We start from the raw sequence: 24,272 nt of genomic DNA, 5'->3' as shown, positions 1-24,272 counted from the left end.
AAAGAAATAGCATTTTGAGAAGGAAGGAGAACCAAGCCAGTTAATTCACACTCATAATATTCAAATCAATCAAGGAAAAACAAAGCTGATATTGTTCTTACATTAATATTATAGCTATTTTACTTTTAAGTTATTGCAGAGTTCAAAAACTGGAAAATATTAATTTACATTCAAATTTGAATGAGACTAAATCTTAACTGAAATGATATTCCCTAACATTTTGGTTAAAATAGATGTTTTCTGTAACAAGATATTGACATTTCATTATGATATTGGAGTAAGTAAAAAGGGAAAACACAACACCGAGACTCTCATTGACTCAGGAATATGCAGAATAACATCAATGCCAACCCTCTTGCTCTCTGTTATCTGGTGTGAAAAGAAACTGGCTAGGGTCCATGATAAGACACATTGCTTAATTCTGAATCATTGATTTACTATGTCATTTAGGTGCACGCCTGATAATATAGACTTTTCTTTACAAATCAGCACAATATATATAAATAACACTTTTAAATTTTTTCTTTTTTTTAAATCTGCAGCACTTTGAAAATAGGTCAGAGGAATCAAAATCTAGAATTCTCTGAAACATGAAACTTATAGATTTTCATAACAAAATGAGAATATTTGTGGTAACTTTGTCAGAGAGATGCCTCTTTCAATTCCTATAGAATCCCCAAGACACCACTTATTAATTCAAACAATAATAGTTTAGTAATGTTTCTTTGAAACTAGGAATATTTGGAGCCAAATAAAGTAATCAATACCAGTATTGGTTTATGTTTTCTTAAAGCTCTGAGTCTATTAGAAACAATGACATTTAATTTAACACTAATTTAATATCCAACACTGAGCACAGTATCTGGCATATATTAGTTGCTTAACAAATGCATGCTATTGTTTTTATTTTTTTTTATGAGTTGACTCACATTTCTAACTTGAATAGAAATATATATATATATATATATATATACATATATATATATATATATGTATGTATATATATATGATCTGGCATGGTTCCTCATAAGAAAATCACAAGCTTACAAAAAATTTAGCTCTGAGGAACCATTCAGACTACTTGAAAAACCAAGTTGTTATACCATTTATCTTAAATCACTCCATTCATTTTTGGAATAAATAAAGGAACTTTTCTCAAGAAATTTGTATTTTAATCTGTTCTCTAAGGAGAAGGATGGCTCAATGTCTTCAATATTTTAAAGATGAAAAATTAAAAACATTATATACTTGGATGGGTCAATAATCGTTTCAAAGACAGAGAGAGCAAAGGTAAAAAAAATGAGTTATTTAGGGGCAGCTAGGTGTTGCAGTGGATAAAGCACAGGCCCTGGAGTTAGGAGGACCTGGGTTCAGATACCACCTCAGACAATTAATAATTCCTTATCTGTGTGACCTTGGGTAAGTCACTCTTAACCCCAGTGCCTTAAATGGATATATTTTTTAAATGAGTTATTCTTTCATAAACAGTTGAATAGCAACCATGATGCATTTATCTATGAAAGACCTTTTTTTATCTAAAACTAACTTTTCCAAAGATCTTGAAAATGCTTCTTCTTTTTCTTTTCTTTTCTCTTATCATTTTTATGTTTTTCTAATTACATGCTAAGATTGTTGTCAACATTCATCCTGTTGCATGCTTTTGAGTTCCACATTTTTCTATCACTCTCCCTTTTCTCTCCTTTCCCCTATGGCATCATTTACTGTATTTCTCCCATAAGCTGCACTTTAAAAAAAAATTGGGGTCTCTAAACTGAGAGCATATTATTAAATGGTTGTGGGTTTTTTTAACTTTCATTTCCTACTTTTTCCCACTTTTTGTCTTTGTGGTCATTGTTTCACATTTTAGGTTACAGTTTTTCACTTTCTGCCCAGAAATTACTCAGAAAAGATTTTTATACAGTGTTGAATTCAAGTTAAAATTGATCCAATTTGCAAAAGTGAATGGAAATCATGCTGCTGTATTTCCTCCTCCAACCGAGAAAACAATCGAAAACTAACTGCAAAGAGAAAAGAAACCCTACTGAAAACATCCCAGCAGAAGAAGGACATGAGAGGCAAGTCAGCCAAATGGCCTGATTTAGAGAGGAAATTGAAGAAATAGATTGAAGAGAAAAGGGCAAGTGGAATTCTTGTGTCCACAAAGATGGTTCAGCAAGAGGCCAGAAGAATTTCTGATGAAAATGAAATTACTGATTTCAAAGGATGCCACAAATGGTGTTTCATGGTCATGAAACAGAGTGGGCTAAGCATATGTACACCCATCAGGCTTGCTCAAAATATGCCTGAAAGCTATGAGTAGAAGGTCCTTGAATTTTACAATGAATAAAACTTGAGTTCAATAACTTAATGTAATATATCTTTTTCAAATTTCAGACCCCAAAATTAAGTTGTGCCTTATACATGAGGAAGTATGATAATCTGACAAAAAGTTGTAAATGTACAATCATGTTTTTCTCCTTTTCTAATGTTTGTTTCTAATTACATACAAGAATAGTTTTTAATAGTCATTCTTTTGCAAGTTATTGAGTTTCCCAGTTTTCTACAACCTATTCTTCTCTTTCCCCTCCCCATGTCAGTGAAAAATGATATAGGTTGTACATGTATATTCAGTCATGTTGAACATATTTTCATATTAGCCATGTTGTGAAAGAAGAATTAGAACTAAAAGGGGAAAAAATGAGAAGAAAGAAAAAATAATAGAAGTTTTAAAAAGGGAACATACAATGTTTTATTCTGCATTCAGGCTCCAAAGTTTTTCTCTGGATGTGGATGGCATTTCCCATAATAGGGCTCTCAAGATTGTTCTTGATCATTGAACTGCTGAGAGGAGCTACATTCATCATAGTATATCATCTCCCAGTGTTGCTGTTAATTTATGCAATGTTTCCCGGTTCTACTCATTTCACTCAACATCAGTTCATGTAACTTTTCCAAAGTTTTTCTGTTCATTACTTTTTGCAGAATATTACCATTCCATAAGATTCAGATACCATAACTTATTCAGCATTTCCCTGTTGATTGACATTCCTTTTATTTTCCTCATTTTTTTCTCACTGGAAAGCATTTTTATTTTTAAATATTACATAAATATTTTATTTGCTTTCCAATTACATATATGGTAATTTCCACTCATTAAGTTTTACAATTTTTCTCCCTCCTCCCAACATATTCTTTACATTTGTATCCATTATTAGCATAGACCAAAATTGAATGCCTTGTGAGAGAAGAAACAGACCCAAAAGGAATATTCTTGAAAATCATTAGAGATAGCAAAATTAACTAATACTTAAGGCAACTTGTAAAAAGTGAAGTAATAAATTTGGGTCTTCATTTAAACTGTATTGTTCCTTCTCTGGATACAGGTGGTATTCTCTATCACAGATCCCTAAAATTGTCCCTGATTATTGCACTGAGAGGGTGAGCAAATCCATCAAGTTTGATTATTATACCATGTTATAATTAGTGTGTACAATATTCTTCTGGTTCTGTTCATCTCACTCACTACCACTTCTTGCAAGACATTCCAGGCTTTTCTGAAATCCCATCCTTCATCATTTCTTATAGAACAATAGTGTTGCATCACATACATATACCACAATTTATTCAGCCATTCCTCAACTGATGGACATCCTCTCAATTTCCAATTCTTTGACACTACAAACATAGTTGCTATGAATATTTTTGTACAAGTGGGGTTTTTAACCTTAGGATACAGACCCAGTAGTGATATTGTTGGATCAAAGGGTATACACATTTTTATTGTCCTTTGGTCATAATTCCAAATTTCTCTCCAGAAAGCTTGGATCAGTTCATAACTCCACCAACAATACATTAATTTCCCAGATTGTCTACATCCCTCCAATATTAATCATTATCCTTTCTGGGCATATTGACCAATCTGAGAGGTATGAAGTGGTACCTCAGAGATGATTTAATTTGCATTTATCGACTCTATAGAGATTTAGAGCAATTTTTCATGACTCTAGAGAGCTTTGATTTCTTTTTCTGAGAATTGCCTTTGACCATTAATCAGTTCGGGAATGACTTTTAATATAAATTTGACTCAGTTCTCTATGTATTTTAGAAATGATTCGTTTGTCAGAAACACTAGAAAAAAATTCTTCTTGATTTAATACATTCCTTTTTGTTCTTGGTTACAGTGCTTTTGTTTGTGACATTCACTTTATTTTCAATTCTTTCCCACTACAAAAAGAGCAGCCATATTTTGCTATATGTGGTACTTTTCCCCTTCTTTATGATCTCCTTGGTACCTAGTAATGGTATTGCTGGATCAAAGAGTATGTACATTTTGTTGCCCTTTGAACATAATTTCAAATTGCTTTGCAGAATGACTGGATCTGTTCACAACTGCATCAACAATGCATTAGTGTCCCTACTTTCCCACATTTCCAATATTGATCATTTCCCTTTTGTGTCATTTTAGTCAATCTGATGGAGGTGAAGCAGTACCTCAGAATTATTTTAATATGCATTTCTCAGATCGGTAATGATTTGCAATATTTTTATAATACTATAGATTCTTTGATTTCTTCATCTGAAAGTTGTTTGCTCATTTCCTTTGATCATTTGCCAGTGGTAAATGACTTGTATTGCTTTAAATTTGACTCAATTTTCTATATATTTTAGAAATTAATCCTTTACCACAAACAAAATTTTTCCCAACTTTCTCCATTGCCCCAATCTTGGTTGCATTGGTTTTATTTGTGGAAAACCTTTTTCTTTTCCTCCATCCTATCTTCCCTATTTGTATTTTCTGTCTCCTTTTCCCCTTATCATTCTTCCCCAATATTTTGCTGTTGATTGCAAACTTCCTCACTCTGTCATTTCCTCCTTTTCCTTCGTACTTCCCCAAAACATAGGATGAATTTCTAAATCCAATTGGGAATGTATATCATTCCCTTTTTGAGTCAAATATTTTGAGAAATTTACTCAATGTTTATCTTCTCCTAGTTTTTTTACCTCTTCCCATTGTGCTAATTATCCTCTAATGCCTCCACCTTCTTCTCCTAGTATAAATCTTTTTTAACATCTTAATTATTTATGTCTTGTAACCATATCCTGTTTTAAAGAATACTCCTTTCAACTGTCCTTTATTATTCATATTTCATTTTTCAAATGCATTTTATGAAGGTATTTCAGCATTCATTCATATGCATATGTATATTTTTAAGTAACAGAATTTCCTTCCACCCTCCCTTCTCATCCCCCCTTCCCTCAACAGAATAGTCAGGTAACTATTGTACATACAATTTGTGTTAAGCATGTTTAACAATTAGTCATTTTTTTAGTATGAGGAATTAGGATTAAAGGAAACACATACATGAGATATCTTTTTAAAAGTGAACATGTGGGTGACTAGATTGGTCCTGAAGTAAGGAGGATCTGAGTTCAAATACACACTTAATAATTTCCTAGCCATGTGACTCTGGGGAAATCACTTAACCTCATTACCTTGCAAAAACAAAACAAGCAAACAAACAAAAACAAAACCAAAGGAATGTAATGTTCATAAGATTCTGAAGAATTTTATTTTGTTTTGTTTTTCTTCCTCTGGATTGGGTAACATTGACCACAGCTGATCTAATACTGTTGTCCTACCTCTCTGAAATGCTGAGAGTGGCTGCATCAATCAGGGTTAATCATCTCAAAGTGTTGTTGTTAATTTGTACATTGTTCTCTTGGTTCTGCTCCCTTCACTCAAATCAGATTTTGTTATTCAGTCCATTCTTCTCTAGAGTGCAACCATTTATGGCTTTTTATAGAACAATAGTATTCCATAATATTCATGTATCATAACTTGTTTAATCATTCCCAATTGATGGGCATCCCTTCAATTTCCAATTCTTTGCCACTACAAAAAGAGCTGCTATGAATGGAACATGTGGGGCTTTTCCCATTTTTTATGATTTCATTAGGATTTAGACCTTGAATTGGAATTGTTGGGTCAAAGGATAGGAATTATTTTATTGCTCTTTGGGCATAGTTTAATATTGCTCTCCAGAATGGTTAAATCCATTCACAACTCCAACAGAAATGCATCAACATCTCAATTCTCCCACAATCTCTCCAACATTTATCCTTTTCCCTTTTAGTCATCTTAGTCAATCTGATACATGGGAGGTGATACCTCAGAGTTGTTTTAATTTGCATTTCTCTAATAACTTTTTGGAACATTTATTCATATGATTTTATATAGCTTTAATTTCTTCATTTGAAAAACTGTCTATTCATATCCTTTGACCATTGATTAATTGGGAATGACTTGCAACCTTATAGTTTTGATGCAGTTTTCTATTTTAGAAACAAGAACTTTATTAGACATTTTTATCAGTTGTGAAGATTGTTTCCCAATTTTCTGTTTTCTTCTAATTTTGGCAGCATTGAATTTATTATAGAAAAACATTTTAATTTAATATAGTAAGCATCATTCCTTTTGCAGTTTTTAATGTACTCTTATCTTGCGTTTAGTCATAAAGTTGTCCCCTTTCCATAGAACAGATAGATGAGTATTTCTTGGTCATTAATTTATCTATGATGTTACCCTTTATGTTTAAATCCTGTAGCCATTTTATCTTCGTTTTCATAAAGGGTGTGAGATGTGGGTCTAAGCCTAGTTTTTGGCCATACTATTTTCCAGTTTTCCCAACATTTTTTCTCATATAGTCAGTTCTTATTCCAGAAACTAATGTCTTTGGGTTTGACAAACAGTAAATAACTACAATAATTTACTACTCCTTCTTTTGAACCTATCCTAATTCACTGATCCATTACTCTATTTCTTAGCCAGTATAAGGTAGTTTTAATGACTGTCCCTTTATAGAACAGGTTTAGATCTGGTAGAGCTAGATCACCTTCCTTTACATTTTTTCCATCAGTCTCCTTGCTATTCTTGACCTTTCGTTGCTTCAAAGGAATTTTTTTACTATTTTTTTCTTGCTTAGTAAACTAGTTATTTGATAGTTTGAATGTTAAGGCACCAAATAAGTAATTTAATTTGGGTAGAATTGTCATTTTTATTATATTAGTTCAACCTAACCATGAACAACTGAAATTTTTCCAGTTGTTTAGATTTGACTCTATTTGGATGAGAAGTGCTTTATAATTATGTTTGTCTTAAGAGGTAAGTATTTAAGGTTGTCTAGAGTTACTTTAAATGGAATTACACTTATTAACTCTTCCTCTTGGGATTTGTTGTTTATATATAGAAATGCTGATGATTTTGTGCATTTATTTTATATCCTACTACTTTGCTGAGTTTGTTAATTATTTCAAAGAGTTTTTTACATATTTTCTTGGGTTCTCTAAATATACCATTATATCATCTGCCAAGAGTAAAATTTTGCTTCCTCATTGCCAATTCTGATTCCTTAAATTTCCTTTTTCTTCTCTTATTGCTAGAGCTAAAATTTCTAAAACTATATTGAATAGTAATAGTGATAATGGGCCTCCTTGTTTCACCCTGATCTTATTGGAAAGACTCAGATTTTATCCCCACTATATACAATATTTGTTGATGGTTTAGATAATACTATTTATTATTTTAAGGAAAACTCCATTTATTCATAACCTTTCTACTGTTTTTAAGAGGAATGGAAGTTTTATTTTATCAAAGGCGTTTTCAGCATCTATAGAGATAATTATATGATTTCTCTTAGTTTTGCTATTGCTATGTTCAGTTATGTTGAGTGTTTTCCTAATATTGAACCATCCCTGCTTACCAGCATAAATCCTGCATGATCATGGTGTATTATCTTACTAATAACTTGCTTTAATCTAAATGCTAAAATTTATTTAAGATTTTTTCCATCAATGTTCATTAGGGTAATTGGTTTATAATTTTCTGTGTCTGTTTTGGTTCTTCCTGATTTAGGTAGTACAATTGGCACCATTTTGGTGCCATAAAAGGAATTCTCAGAACTCCTTCGTCTCCTATTTTTATATGAAATAACTTAGTCTATTCTACCTCTCCTTTCTCTTACTCTCAGTGCATTTCCCTTTTAGCCATTTACTCCATTTTTATAATATATTATATCTTCAAATTCAGCTCTCTCTCCTGTGCTTCATCTATAAAAGTCCTTCTGCCTGCTCTATTAAATGCGAAGTTTCATATGAGTATTATCAGTTTCATTTTTCTATGCAGGAATACATGCAGTTCATCATCATTATGTCCCTCATAATTTACCCTTCTCCCACTCTCTATGCTTCATCTGAGTCCTGTATTTGAAGGTCAAACTTTCTGTTCATCTCTGGCCATTTCAACAGGAACATTTGAAATTCCCCTGTTCATTGAAAGTTCATCTTTTTCTCTGAAAGAGGATGTTTCAGTTTTTCTGGGTAGCTGATTCTCAGTTACATTACAAGCTCTTTGCCTTCCAGAATATTATATTCCGATCCCTACTAGCCCTTAATGTAGTTGCTGCTAAGTCCTGTGTGATCCTGAATGCAGCTCAATGATATTTGAATTGTGTTCTTCTGGCTGCTTGTAATATTTTCTCTTTGACTTAGGAGTTCTGGAACTTGACTATAATATTCCTGGGTTGTTTTTTTTTTTGTTGGATCTCTTTCTGGGGGAGATAGGTGGATTCTCTCAATTTCTATTTTGCCCTCTGCTTCTAGGACGTCAGGTTAATTTTCCTATAGGATTTCTTTAAAAATGAGGTCAAGGCTCTTTTCCTGATCATGGCTTTCAGGTATCCCAATAATTTTACATTATCATTCCTGAATCTGTTTTCCAGATGAGTTGTTCTTTCAATAAGATGCTTCACATTTTCTTCTAATTTTTCTTTTGGTGTTGAAGTAATGTATCTTGACTTCTCAAAAATTCATTGGCTTACTTTAGCTCCATTCTTCATCTGAAGGATTTGTTTTCTTCAGAGAGCTTTATTATCTCCTTTTTCCATCTGGCCAATTCTGCTTTTTAAAGCATTCTTCTCAATAACTTTTTGCACTGTTTTATCCATTTGACCTATGCTGTTTTTTAACATGTTATTTTATTCAGAATTTTTTTGGATCTTCTTGACTAAGCTGCTGACTGCTTTTTCATGTTTTTTCCTGCATCTCTCTCATTTCTTTTCCCAATTTTTCTTCTATCTCCCTTAATTGATTTTCAAAATCTTTTTAACCTCTCTCACATAGTGTGAACTCAACTTCCATTTTTCTAGGAGCCTTTAGATCCAGGAGTTTGTACTTCCTCATCTTCTGATTGAGTATTTTGATCCTTCTTGGTATCATGGACAAAAAATTTCTCAATGGCATTCCTCTTTTTTCTCTGTTTACTCATTTCTCCACCTTGTGCCTGGGTTTGGGAGGCTTCCTGAACTTTTGAGTATTATTGGTACACCCACTTTTGAGGAGGTTTGTGACACCCTACTGGGACCTTTATTCCTCTAAGGTCTTATGTTCTCTTGCTTTGATATTTAGATGACCACAGGCACTCCCCTCTTCCCTGGAGCTGTGAGGAGGAGCCCTGCTAGCTTAGTATAGAAGGCCAAACTGCAACCTGGATCATAGTGTGGGCAAACTGCAGAGTCCTGCCCCTGGGATAGTAGAGAGATTTCTGCAGTCTCCCCTGATCCCCTTACTATTTGTGGGCTGTCCTCTGGAGATGCAAGCTGGTTTCCCCAGATTTCTGCTGCAGGTCCTCACCACAGGGTTGCTCTGAGGCTGGCACTCCTCACTCCACATGCATTCTGGTACAGCAGTGTTCTCTCACCTCCCCATCAAACTTCTCTCAGTGATCCTTGGGCTGGGCTGAGCTGGGTTGCACCAAGCTGCAGCCGGGGACTTTTTTTCACCCCCCAGTCCTGGTGAAACCTTTCCCATGTAACTTCTAAGTTATCTTGGACTAGAACAATGTATCACTCAGTCTTTTTATGGGTTCTGCCCTTCTAAATTTTGGCTAGTCATAATGTCATGGCTTTGGGAGTTTTGGGGGAAAGGAGTTTCTGGGAAATGCTGTCTTCACCCTGCCATCTTGGCTCTGCACCCCTTCTTCTCCTATTTTTAAAAATAGTGTGTAGAATAGGAATTAATTTTTCCATAAACATTTGGTACAATTCACTTGTAAATCCATCTGGACCTGGAGAAGTTTTTCTTAGGGAGTTTATTGATCGTTTCTTAAATTTGATTTTGTGTAATGTGGCTATGTAAGTATGCTATTGTTCTTTTGTTAATCTGGACAGTTTGTATTTCGGTAAATATTCATTAATTTCATTCAGTTTATCAAACTTATTGGCATACAGTTCAACAAGTAACTCTAAATTATCTCTTTAATTTCCTCATCATTGGTGGTTAGTTCACCATTTTCATTTTAGATACTGGCAATTTGGTTATGTTCTTTTTAAAGAAAAATCAAAGGTATATGCATTTTATTGACTTTTTAATAAAGCTTACTCCTAGTTTTATTTATTTCATTATTTTCCTTGCTTTCAATTTTATTAATCTCTCCCTTGATTTTTAGAATTTTTAATTTGGTATTTAAGTGGGGATCTTTAATTTGTTATTTCTTTCTTTTCTTTTCATTAGCAGTGGAGTTAAGTGATTTGCCTAAAGTCACACAGCTATGTAATTATTAAGTGTATGAGGCAGGATTTGTACTCAGGTACAACTGAATCCAGGGTCAGTGTTCTATCCACTTCACCACTGCCCCAATTTGTTCTTTTTCTAGCTTTTTAAAGTTGCATTCCAAATTCATGGATCACCACTTTCTCTACATTATTCATATAATCATTTAGAGATACACATAACTGCCTTGGCTCGATCCCATAAATTTTGGTATGACATCTCATTATTTTCATTATCTTGGATATAATTAATGATATTTCTATGATTTCTTGTTTGGTCTCTTATTATTTTAAAATTAAGCCTTTTAGTTTCCAATTAGTTTTTGGTTTCCCTTTCTGTGACCATTTATTACATATAATCTTTATTGTATCATGGTCTGAGAAATATTAACATTATTTCTGCCTTTCTGCATTTCATTAAAATATTTTATGCCCTAAAACCTGGTCAACTTTCATGTCCTGAGGAAAGAATGGTATATGCTTTTAAGTTATCTCCAGAGGTCTATTATATCTAAGTTTTCTAAAATTTCATTCACCTTCTTAACTTCCTTTTTGTTTATTTTGTGAGTAGATTTATCTTGTTCTGAAAGAAGGAGGTTGAGGTACCTATTATTAAAGATTTTCTGTCTATGTCACCTTATAATTGACTCAGGTTTTCCTCTCGGGATTTGGATGGTGTATCACTAGTTACATACATGTTTAATAATGATATAGTTTCATTACCAAAGATGACTTTTAAGAATATGTAGTTTCCTTCCTTATCCATTTTATTGAGATCCATTTTTGCTTTTGTTTTATTTGATGGTTTAATTGACAATAAGAATCCCTCTTCCTCCTCTCCTGGTCACTCAGGCTACTTAACCCCTTGTTAAGTAAACTATGGATCAAGTCCAACCCTGATTTAATTTATCATAAGAATCTCAAAGGGCTCTAATTACTGAACTCTCTTGAAGTCTCACTTAAGAACTTTACAATTGATTATAAATTATGGGGAACACTGACTCAAGCCTGCCCAGCTTATGAGGGCCTCATCAGTGTGAGCACAGCAAAATTGGTCGTAGGTCAAAGGAAACGAAAACATTTAAGTTTAGAGTAAACATCCCTGCTTTCCATCAGGCTTTTATTGTCTCAAACATAGTGATGTCATCTTAGACCTCTCCAGTGGAAAGACAAGATCTAACTGTATTCTCTAAACCTAATCTCTTGACTTATATCTTGACCCTTTAGTTATCCTAAGAGAAGTACAATTCACAAAGATTGTGTTATATTTTCTGTTTTAGGTTTGTGTACTATTTGATGATCTTGACTAACATTTCTTTTGTTTTTCTTTGCTTTGTCCTCCTTTTCATTTACTTTGTTTTTTTGCATCTCCTTTGGCAATTGAATTCTTTGTTTAGTTCCGATCTTTTTGGTCATCTTTGTTCTTTTAGCTCTGTTGCTGGGATACGGGGCATATTGATCCAATCTTTTTATGGTGGGACTGGTGTCTGCTCCCTGACTTGTTCTTGGCCAAATGTTGCCTATGTAGTCTAGGCCTTGCCTTTGGAGAGATTTATTTCTTGCTTTACATGCAGTTGTTTGTTTTCAACCCATCCCTGTCTTGTATCCTTGTTTTCCCAGGGCTCAGACTTTGGGGTTGGAACTCACCCTTCTGGTTTACAATTTAGCTTCCAGGACGTTTGCTGTTGTCAAGCTGTTGGGACTTGAACTACACTGTGGCTTAAATCCTCTTGCTGGCTTTTCTCCCCTCCAGTCTTGCTTGGCTTTACTCCCCCCCCACCTAAAGAGACAGACCTTCAATGGAGATCCTCCCCAATGTCTACTATTGAATATTTCTTGGTGGGATCTGTAGCTTTAATGTCAGTACAGAGGCTTCATTTATCTTTGCTAGGGAAAAGCTCTAGGAGTATGTTAGCTTCATGCTGCCATATTGGCTCTGCCCCAGAAGTCTCAACTGTCCTTTCAGATGTATAGTTTTCAGAAACCATAAAAGGTATCACATTATAATAAATTTATACTCATGGCCTCCATCCTATACTCTCCCTTTAGTTATCTTAACAGAAATACAACTCTCATGAGATCATGATCAATTTATACCTACCCCCCCTTTCTAATTGTTTTCCTTTCACATCTCTACCCTAAGAGAAATACAATTCTCAAGAGTTACAGGTTTTGTCTTCCTGTTTTTCCTTAATCTCATTAGATAACATTTATTGTTTACCTTTTTACATTTGATTTTTGTATTTGAAGATCAAATTTTCAGTTTAGTTCTGGGTGTTTTATTAGGTAAGTTTGAAAGTTCTTTGTTTCATAAAATGACCATCTTTTCCTCCGAAAGAATATTCAAAATTTTGCAGAATTATTGATTCTTGATTATAATCCAAGGTCTTTCGCCCTGTGGAATGTCATATTCCTGGTCCTTTGATCTTTTAATGTTCAAGGTGATATGGTGATATGTTCTATGTAATCCTGACTGTGAATAGCTGATATTTAAACTGCTTCTTTTTTGAAAGCTTGCAGTATTTTCTCTTTTAGCTGAGAATTCTGAAATTTGACTGCAATATTCCATGAAGTTTTTATTTTGGGATCTCTTTCTGGAGACATTTCTGGGGGTGATCAATGGATTCTTCAAGGGCTAGTGTATACTCTTAGAAATTAGAAACTTTTCCCATAATAATTTTCTGCTTTTAATCAAGGCTTTCATGTAAACCAATGATTCATAAATTATCTATTCTGCATTCATTTTCTTGGCTGGTTATTTTTTAAGAGGTACTTTACATTTTATTCTAATTTTTTAATTCTTTGGTCTCATTTACTTTTTTGTTTTTCCTTTTCCAGTTGGTCTACTTTACTTTCTGATGAATTGATTTCATTTTCAGTTGGACATTTTGACATTTAAAGAAGTTAATTTCTTTTTTCCATTTGATAAATTTTACTTTAAAAGGTATTATTTTCTTCAGTCAATTTTTCATAATTCTCCTGCAGGAATCACTTTGTTTTCTCTGGTTTTTTTCTTCCTTTCTTTTTTGTTTTTTTAAAGTCCTTTTTTATCTCTTATAATAACTCTTTTTGAATTTGTGATTCATTCAAATACCAATTAAGAAACCTATGTGGCTTCACATGTAGGTATTTTGCAACCACTTTTCTCTTCTGAGATTGTGTTTTTATCTTCACTCTGAAAAGAGTAGTCTTTATGGTATGTATTTTAGAAAAATATTTTTGCTCATTTTTGATAATTGAGCTCTGCTCTAGGGATAAAGGAGCCATAGTTTCAAGTTTTCTGTGCAGGAGCTTTGGGTCTGGTCCCTGACTAACTGCTTGTCTATGATTTTGTCTATGATTTTTTCAAGTGCATGTGTTTGTTCCCTTTGTCAGAGAACCTGACCCTATTGCCCAGTATTCCTGGGGCTCAAACTTTCTCTCTTCTGAACTGGGATGGGACACTCACTGCTGGCCCTTTACCACTGACTTGTTGAACTAGGATCTAAGCTGTATAGTGACTGAAAGCCTCCAGCTGGTTTTCCAGCTCTCCCAATAACACTGGACTATTCTACCCATTTACTCAAATGAGGCAGACCTTTAAGTTCCTCCAAAATATCTCAAGTTGAAAATTTACATCCCTTTTTTGTAAGTTCTGTCACTTTAGTGATGATTTAGAGGTTTAATTTAAAGTTGTTTCAGGAAAAGCTCAAGGAAATTCCTAGCTTTGCACAATCTTCTCTCTACCTCCAGTAGTGGAAATAATATTTGTGGAGCAGATTAATAGTATGAAATATTTCTAGAGAAAGGAAATAAAGAATATTCTTACTATGCATTCAAAGCAGAGAATCAAAATGATTTTCCTCACATTTTCTAAAAAGTCATAATCAATAATGATGTTGATGATGATGGGAAAAAGAATTGTCATCACCCTAGCAAAATACAGAAGCAAGAGCTAAAAAAGAGGAATCCTTTTCAAATAACGTCAGCCAATATAAAATATTTGGGAGTCTACCTGCCCAGTCAGACTCAGAAACTCCATGAAAACAACTATGAAACACTTCTCTTGCAAATAAAATAAGATTTTTAAAAGTGGGAAAATATCAACTGCTCATGGATAGGCTCACTAATATAATAAAAATGACAATTCAACCTTGATTAAGCTACTTGTTTAATGCCCTACCAATCAAAATTCCAAAAAATTACTTTAATGAGTTAGAAAAAAATTGTAAGTAAATTCCTATGGAGAAATAAAAAAATCAAGAATTTCCATGGATTTAATAGGAAAAAAGTGCAAAAGAATGTGGCTTAGCCCTACCAGATCTAAAATTATATTAGAAAGCATCAACCATCAAAACTATCTGGTATTGGCTAAGGAATAGAGTGGTAGATCAGTGGAGTAGACTAAGTGCAAAAGAGATAGCAGGAAATAATTATAGTTTGATAAACTGATTGATAAATCCAAAGAGTACAGCTAGTGAAATAAAAACTCTCTCTTTGATAAAAACTGTTGGGAAAATTGGAAGTTAGTATGGCAGAAACTTGGATTAGACCAACATCTCACACCCTATACCCGGATAAGATCAAAATGGGGACAGGATTTAGACATGAAAGATAAAATTATAAGCAAACTAGGAGATCAAGGAATAGTTTACCTATCACATCTATGGGCAGGGAAGCAGTTTATGACCAAGGAAGAAATGGAGAACATCACTATGAACAAGTCAGATAATTATGATTCCATTAAATTAAAAAAAATGTTTTGGGGTGACTGGGTAGTACAGTGGATAGAGCACTGACCCTGGAGTCAGTAGTACCTGGGTTCAAGTATGGGCTTAGACACTTAATAATTACCTAGCTGTGTGGCCTTGGGCAAGCCACTTAACCCCATTTGCCTTGCAAAAACTAAAAAAAAATAAAAATTAAAAGCTTTTGCACAGACAAAACCACTGTAACCAAGATCAAAAGAAATATAGTAAATTTGGAAACAATTTTTATAGCTAGTATTTCTAACAAAGAACTAATTTATAAAATATATAGAGAACTGAGTCAAATTTATAAAAAACAAACCATTCCCCAATTGAAAAATCTCCATAGCAGATACCCCAATGTTGTGCTTGATTGTTGCTCTGATGGAATGAGCAAGTCCATTAAGGTTGATCATCACCAAAGCGTTCCATAGTCATATGAAAAATTGCTCTAAATCATTAGATTAGAGAAATGCAAATTAAAGCATCTTTGAGGTACCACCTCACACCTCTCAGACTGGCCAATATGACTAGAAAAGACAATGATCATTTTTGGAAGGGATGTGGGAAATCTAACACTAATGCATTGTTGGTGGAGCTGTGAACTCATCTAACCTTTCTGTAGAGCAATTTGGAACTATGCCCAAAAGGCAATAAAAATGTGCATGCCCTTTGATCCAACAATACTACTACTAGGTCTATACCCTGAAGAGATCATGAAAAAGGGTAAAAACATCACTTGTACAAAAATATTCTTAGGAGCCCTGTTTGTAGTGGCAAAAAAATTGGAAATTAAGTGAATGTTCTTCAATTGGGGAATGGCTTAACAAACTGTGGTATATGTTTGTGATGGAACACTATTGTTCTATTACAAACCAAATGGGATGGGAATTCAGGGAAGCCTGGAAGGATTTGCATGCACTGATACTGAGGGAAATGAGCAGAACCAGAAGAACATTGGACACCCTAACAGCAACATGGGTATCTGCACTGGAGAATACCATCTGTATCCAGAGAAAGAATTATGGATTTTGAACAAAGATCAAAGACTATTACCTTTAATTAAAAAATTTATCTTTTCACTTATATTTTATTTTTTTCTTCTTAAGGATATGATTTCTCTCACAGTCAATTTAGATCAATGTATAGTATGGAAACAAAGACTAACATACCGCCTTCTGTGGGGGGGTGGGAGGAGGAAAGCACGTTTAGGGGAAAATTTGTAAAATTCATAATAAATAAAATCTTTCACTAAAAAAGAGTTCTCCAACGATGTATTAAAAATAACCTTTTAGAAACATATTCAAAATCACTTTCCACATATTATCTCACAATCTATATTTGAGATAGAGCTATCATTAGTCTCATTTTACAATTGAGGAAACAAATTAGACAGAAGTTTCAAATTGCCTAGAACAAAGAAATCAATAAATGTCTGAGTCAGATTCAAACTCTGGTCTTGTTAACTTCAGGCCTAGAATTCTATCCAAAGTGCTAGTTACCTAACTCTATACCAAAATCATGGTTTATGAATATGAAGGCATTTTATCATACCAATAGGAATGATGACTATGAAAAATACAGAGAAAAACATTGTAAGATTTACATGAAGAGGTGCAGACTGAAAAAAGAAAAAGCAGGATCAAATCAACTATGGAAAAGCAGCACCTTCCACAGACTCATCCTCCTAAATCATACAGGTATAGCAAGTTCAGTTTACAGAAGGCAACTGATACCTCTTCTTTCAAGACTCTAGGGGTATCCCTAAAAGATGAAATTTGGTTGCCTTTAATAATCATACCTGACTAATTAGGGACTCTATGCTTTCTAGTTGAAAGTCAGATTGATTTAAAGAACAACTTAAATTTTATCTCATTTCTTGACCTTCTTAACCTCAACTAACTAGCTTATGATAACTAACGTTTACTGAGGATCTTTACTGAGAAAACATGGGAAGAAAAGTAGTTAAAAATGCTCCACCAACCAACCCCCTCAAAAAATGGCACAGAATACCCTTGCACACATAGACATAAGATTCCTGGGAAAATTTGGTTGAAAATTGAAGGTAGTAAACATATGTGTTGAAAACTTGTGTGGCTAAAATGTACCTCAGAACTCCTTGCCTTGCATGTCTTTTTCTCCCTTCAAGGAGCCCCCTTCACATTTTCTTTAGGATGAAATATTTACTAGTTCAACTAGTCTGATTCCAATGTAAACGTCCATTAATAGGCCAATATCCTGCTAACATGGTTCAAGCAGCTTGTTAGTGCACTGTATGGTGCCTCTAGTGATGTTACTGATTGCTGAGATGAGGTTCCTCTGAGCATACTGATAGCACTCAGTCTTATTCATCACAAGGCACTACCATAGAAGAATGTTCATTAACCTAAGATCCTGAAAGAATAAACAAAATAAAAACAGAGCCAGAGAGGATCCTTACTTACAAATCTGAACAAAGCCCTCCTTGGTCAATCTCCTCCAGGCATTCATCATGACTACAAGAATATAAAGTTAATGTGTGGGAAAAAAAACTCTGCTCATTTACAGTGACTGATGATACATGCTGCTGGGTTGAATAAAATAGTCTTATAGTCAATAAACTATAATCAAAACTATTTTCGCAGAGACTACTTTATAGAGGTATTTATTTTTATATTTATTGTGAAGTGTTAATTTTGTTTAAATAAAATGCTCCAATAATATATTTTTAAAAAATTAAAATGAGGGTATATATCCTTTCTATCTCAAAGCTTCTACAATTCCCAACCTCCCCATTTTTCTCATTAACTTGCACTTGAAAGCTAAAGGGAAATGTAAAGCCACATTTATTTTTGTTAACAAAGTGATTTTGTTGTAATAAAGACCTGTACATCCAGTAAATGTTCATTGTCTGACTTAAATTAAGACTCTATTTCATTGCCATATCTCATTCTTTCAAGAAGTAGACATTTCTCTTGCTAAGGCAGTGAACCCACCCATTTATGCATATTTTCTGGTCTTGAATCTTTTCATGTGATAACTGTTTTGCTACCTATATTTAAGATATTTTTATTAAGCTGTGTGTTTTCCACTTAAATTGACTTGAGAGCCTTGTGGAAATCCAAGAGGTCTATATTACAGACTAGTTTGACAGTGTTGAAGTATAGATAGAAGGTTACATTTGGGAGAGTCAAATATCAAAGAATTAGGATGAGTCTCAGGAACACGTAAACTTTTTGATCCATTCAATAGACTTCTCAAGAAGACTTAGAGTATTTATGACAATATAAGCTCTTTGTACCTCCAGGACCAAGCACAGTACCTGATTCATAGGTGAAATTTACTAAGTGTATATGCTTATTGACAGAAGTGAAATGATATACAAAATACTGAGATTCAGGATGGTTTTGGGTGGGTGAACTATCATGTCTTTGTAGACTAGGGAATGAAGGAAGTAAGCAGTTATTAAACATCTTCTTTGTGACTGGCACTACATTATCTCATTCACCATTACCTTGGAAATTATGTGCTATTCTTATCCCCATTTTACAATTGAAGAAACTTAGAAAGAGAGAAGTTAAGTGACTTGCACAGGATTTCATAGCTAGTAAGACTGGAATCTTCCTCTCTCTACGTCCAGTACTCTGTCGTGTCATTTATGTGCTTCTGTATGGTATACTCACCATAACTTAGTGGAGCAGTAGGCAAGAAAGTAAGAATCTAAAACAACACTTCAAAACAACTGAGCTGATTCTATGTTCAGAAATAGTCCAGAAATCTAAGATTTACCTTAGTTTCTCCCTTCCACACATACTCTTCAGATTAAAAACTGCTATTTTGTATTCTGTTACCTAACTCCCTTTCAAGTTGTTTTGAGTGCTCTTTTTAAAATAAAAATAAAAAATGAACAAAAAAACAAGAACAAAAATATTAAGGGGTCAAAAAACTACTCAGTACTGCCCTGGCATCCTGAGCACTGAATATTCCAATATATTGATTCTTTTTTTATATGATCCATGTCTGATAATTATAGTTCAAGGGAATTATAGGTCAAGGAGAAAGGCGTCATTGCTTTATTACTTTCCTTGTGGAATTCTCTGGAGAATTTATGCAGGAGGACAAACCAGAGTTTTTGAGCAAAGAGATGGAATGTAATTTGCTTGAAGCACCTAGCAATTGATTAGAAACTTCCTTATTAATAATGGACAGTTTAAGGAAACTGGTTGAGCTAGTTTTGATATTTTTGAAAGTCCCTTAGATGTCTCCTTGATTTCACTTCCTCCATTTCCTTTCAATAGTCTCATCTTTCATGTAAGATTATAATGGATATCAAATTCAAAGTTTGTCTGTCTTTTGAATTTATTTGCTGATATAAATTATATTTTTAAAAAACTATTTTATCCTAAATAAGACTAGGAACAGTCATGATTACAGTTATTTAGCAAGTAAGGTGACATAATAGATCACATGCTGGGCCAAGAGTCTGAAAGACCTGGGTTCAAATATGGCTGCTCAGATACTAGCTGTGAAACCCCGGGCAAGTCACTTAACCCTATTTGCCTGTTTCCTCATCTATAAAATGATCTAGGGAAGAAAATGACAAACCACTCCAATATCCTTGTCAAGAAAATCCCAAAGGGATCAAGAAGAATAGAACATGATAGAAAACTTGATCAACAGTCATAATTATTTTGCAAATTAGGTTTTTAATTGCTAAAGTTGCTCAGCTGCATTCACTTTGCTCCTGGTCTGACCCTCTCTAAAAGTTCCTTTCCTAATCCCTCTTTCCTTCTCTAGTGAGTGGAGGGAAGAGGGAGGAAGTACCCTTCTGTGTATGGGGGGGGGGGTGAGCAGTAATATCCAGCACAAAATAGCCAGTTGACGTGAAGATAGTTGCTAATAGTGTAGGGCAAAGGTCCCAAGTGATTTCCTTCTTCTCCAAAACTAAGGAAAAGAAAATAAAACAAATAATAAATTTACCACTTAAAAATGAATTAAGCCCCAGGCAATCTGTCAATTGCCAAACTGCTATGGGAATCTCACAGTCAGTCAATTTCAATGAATTCACTGCAATAAAATATCAATAAAGTTTCCTTACTTCTTTTATTCTGTAGCAAAAACACAAATTCAGGATGCCATAAAATTACCTTAACTTTATGAATCATTGTTTAAAAAGAGAAATAACCAGTAAACAGAATTTAAAACTTAAAGAAACTACTAGTAATTAACCTTGCTACTCATTCCTTCAACAATAAAACAAGAAACGGGGGCAGGTAGGTGGCACAGTGGATAGAGCACAGGCCCTGGAGTCAGGAGTCCGGCCTCAGACACTTAATAATTACCTAGCTGTGTGACCTTGGGCAAGCCACTTAACCCCATTGCCTTGCAAAAAAATAAAAATAAATAAAAAATAAAAATACAATAAAATAAAACAAAACAAAGCAAAACAGGACTGGGAAATAAAGAATGAAGTTCACCATTGATCAGAATTCCAATGCTCACAGTTGTATTCTCCTATTTAGTTTAATTTGGAATCTAGATAAGTTAGAACTTGGAGTGCAGACATTTAATGGCTATAAAAATGGCCTCAACTGCTGCCCTTTCTATTCTTATCCCTTTCAGAGAAATTTTTCAAACTTCCACTAACAGAAATTCTACCTTCCAATCTTGATCAAAAGATGAATCATTTTTCCAGGCTGAGTATAAAGCTTGTTGTTGTTCAACATTTGTGTGTCCAACATCCATTTGGATTTTCTTTGACAAAAATACTGGAGTGATTTGCCATTTCCTCCTACAGCTAATTTTGCAAAAGAGGAACTGAGGTAGACAGGGTTAAGTGACTTAACCTGGATCACACAGGTAGTAAAGTTTCTGAGGCCAGTTTTAAACTCAAATCTTTCAGGTCAGGTGCTTTATCTACAATACCACATGGTGCATGGAAAATGCTTGTGGATTTGATTCTTTTCTAATGTTTGGAAGCAATACTGTTCCGATTATATGTGGGTTTACTTGGAGGAAACATGTGCAGCCTTACCAGGAAGATTGCTAATGCTCAATCGAAGGCTGTAGGAGACAACAACATAGGCTAGGATTAGTAATTTTAACATTTGTTTCCATAACAGGGATCTTCAATCAAAAGTTAGAATGTCATTGATTTTTGAGACCTCCAACTTCTTCTCTTTCTACCTTATGTTGACTATTTTCAAAGATCAAGAAGTAATATCTTGACTTGTTCCTGAATTAAATATATTGAGCAGAGTTGCATTAAGTTCTCAGTCTCACTCTTTTCCAGTCATTGAAATCAAGTATCAGGATTAAATTCAAGATGACAGTGATGACCCCAGTGCAGTGGATGGACTTGGCCTCTTCAGTATTTGACCAAATACAATGTACTTCACAATTCTTACTGACCACTCTGCTCAGAAGTCTTCATAATCTTGGAGTAGTTACTCACATAGCACACCTCAACCTGATTTAAAACCATCTATCAAGAAAGCTTTACCTCAGTGTGGCCATTGTGTGTGCCACAGCTTCATAGAGCCATAAGAAAAATGGGTGAAAGGTGGAAATATATGGTATATGTACAACCCTAAAAAAGGACTCAGTAAGTGCTCATGGCACAGGTGCTAGTCCTCCCTTCTCTTTCTGTGAAGTATAACTTGTCTATTTTAGCCTGGCATTTCTCATCCCTCTCTTCTCTCTCAAGCATTTTTGTCAGAGATATGACTCTCTCTGTGGTATTAGGCATCATTTCCTGATATATTTCCTCTTTTGTTCTTCTCATCCTTTCTTGCTCTTCAATCCACACTCACCTACTTCTGTGCAACAGGAAGAACAGATAAAAGAAGAGTGCTACTACATTACAATGACATCTTTTGGATTTAAACCTTTCAGAATCAAAGATCTAATTGACAAAATTACTTCACCAAATAAAAATGACAAGATCTATATAACAAAATTTTAAGAGTATAACTAGATGAGAGGCAAAAACAAAGTTTGGTAATGATTAGTGATTGTAAATACCTGAAATATTTCTTACATCTCCCAGATAAATGATACTGTGTTGTTCAAAATGTGTTCCCTCACATTGTACAGACAAGAATCAATCGATTCCAAAAAGATGGATACAAACCAAAGACTATGCTTTCCTTTTGTGAGCATTAAAACAGGTATTCAGGGAGCTATTCTTTCTTGAAATCTTAAAAACCTTGTGTAGCCCGATTTAGTAGGCATCATCTATGTCCTTTAGAAGCAGGTCACACTGTTCATGTTCTATTTGCAAAATCATAATAAAAGGGACATAACTGGGCAGATTATTTTTCTCTCCTTTACTCTGCTTAGACAATAGATTATAATTCTTGACTTGAGATTTCTGAACAGATGGAAAGAGGAAAACTAGTAATTTTCAAATTAACAGGAATATAATTCAAGCTGTTTTCAAAATTGTTTGATTAAATGAAAAATAATTGCTTTCCAAATGGTTATCAAAAAATAAGTCCTTTCCATTTCCTCCATAATTTTAGAAGTTGGTGAACAGGGCACAGGGTACTCCAGAGAACACACTTGGAGTCCAGGTTTATTCCTTTGTGTTAGATTAACAGCTGCTATTATAATGAATCCGAGTTTAATGACTGAGCCTAGGGAGTACCGTACACAATGTGTCACCTCCTAGAGAAAGCAGACAACATTCAGGGGAAATATTGTATTCCTCTGAGCCTAAGCAAGCTGAGAAAGTCACAACTAATGGCAAGTCTCCAGCATAAGAGAGAGCATTGGGAACATCATGGTGCATGAAAGCAGAAGGCACTTAGGAATGAAATAAATAAGTTGGTCACTAAATCATTTATCATAAGCCAGACATGAAAGATCCTATTTTATATACCTTTAGGAATCCTAAAAAGCTGTTTTACTTTAAATATCTATACATATACATGTATATTCATCTATTTCATACATATACTTGCATATATATATATATATATATATATTCACACATTCATATAAGAATCATTCAAGATTAATAAAGTGTTTCCCAGAAATCCCTTTAGTGCAAAAATATATATCTGTTAAAAATGCTTACTTTCTGCAGTTGTTATAAAAGTAGTGAGGTGAAGTATGAAAAATGCAGAAATATAAAAAAATATACAATGATAAATACATTATTCAAAACACAAAAGATAATAAAAAAGATATTTTAAAGTCATAGATTACTGAAGCATATATAACACCACAGATAATCTAATTGATAAGACAAAATACTTATATGGTGGTTGGGTTTTGTTTTGTTTTGTTTTATATAGGAATTTTCTTCAATTCCTCAGGGTAATTGTTTATTCAATCCTCACAAAATTCTCTTTTCCAGTATGATTAAAGAATTCAAGTGCTACTAATCCTTACTTTACAGACATAATAACTGAGTCACAGAGAAGTCTGAGTCAAATCAAAAAAAAAAAAGAAAGCACAGCATAACCTAAGTGATTTTTGATTTCTAGAACTGTGTATAGTTCTATAGACAATGGAGCATTCAGTTTGCAAGTCATGAAACCATTTTTTGGCAGTAAAATCAATTATGTTATGGAATGGCTTTCAATAAGTGATAGAAATGCTATCAATTCAGCCATTTAAGGCCAAATAAAGTAAAACTTTAAGATTTATATTGTAGGAAGTAAACTTGAACTGGAAAAGGAATTAATGGTAAAAAAATCAAGGAAGAGGTTCCAAAAAAGCAAATTCAAAATGAGCTTGTTTAAAGTAATTGAAGGACTATGAGCAATACAAATACCATTTAATATATATAGATGCAAATATATAGGAATAGAAATTTGAAACATGAAAGTATCTTCATATCTAATATTTTAAGATGATTTAGTACCCCTAATAAAATATGCAGAATCACTTTGGTGACATAAATTGAAATATTCAAAGGAAATGTGTATAATTTTTCATAAAGTGATATAATGCA

The sequence above is a fragment of the Macrotis lagotis genome, chromosome X (genome assembly GCF_037893015.1).
Source record: "Macrotis lagotis isolate mMagLag1 chromosome X, bilby.v1.9.chrom.fasta, whole genome shotgun sequence".
NCBI classification, from domain to species: Eukaryota; Metazoa; Chordata; class Mammalia; order Peramelemorphia; family Peramelidae; genus Macrotis; species Macrotis lagotis.
Note: the sequence above shows the minus strand (reverse complement) of the source record.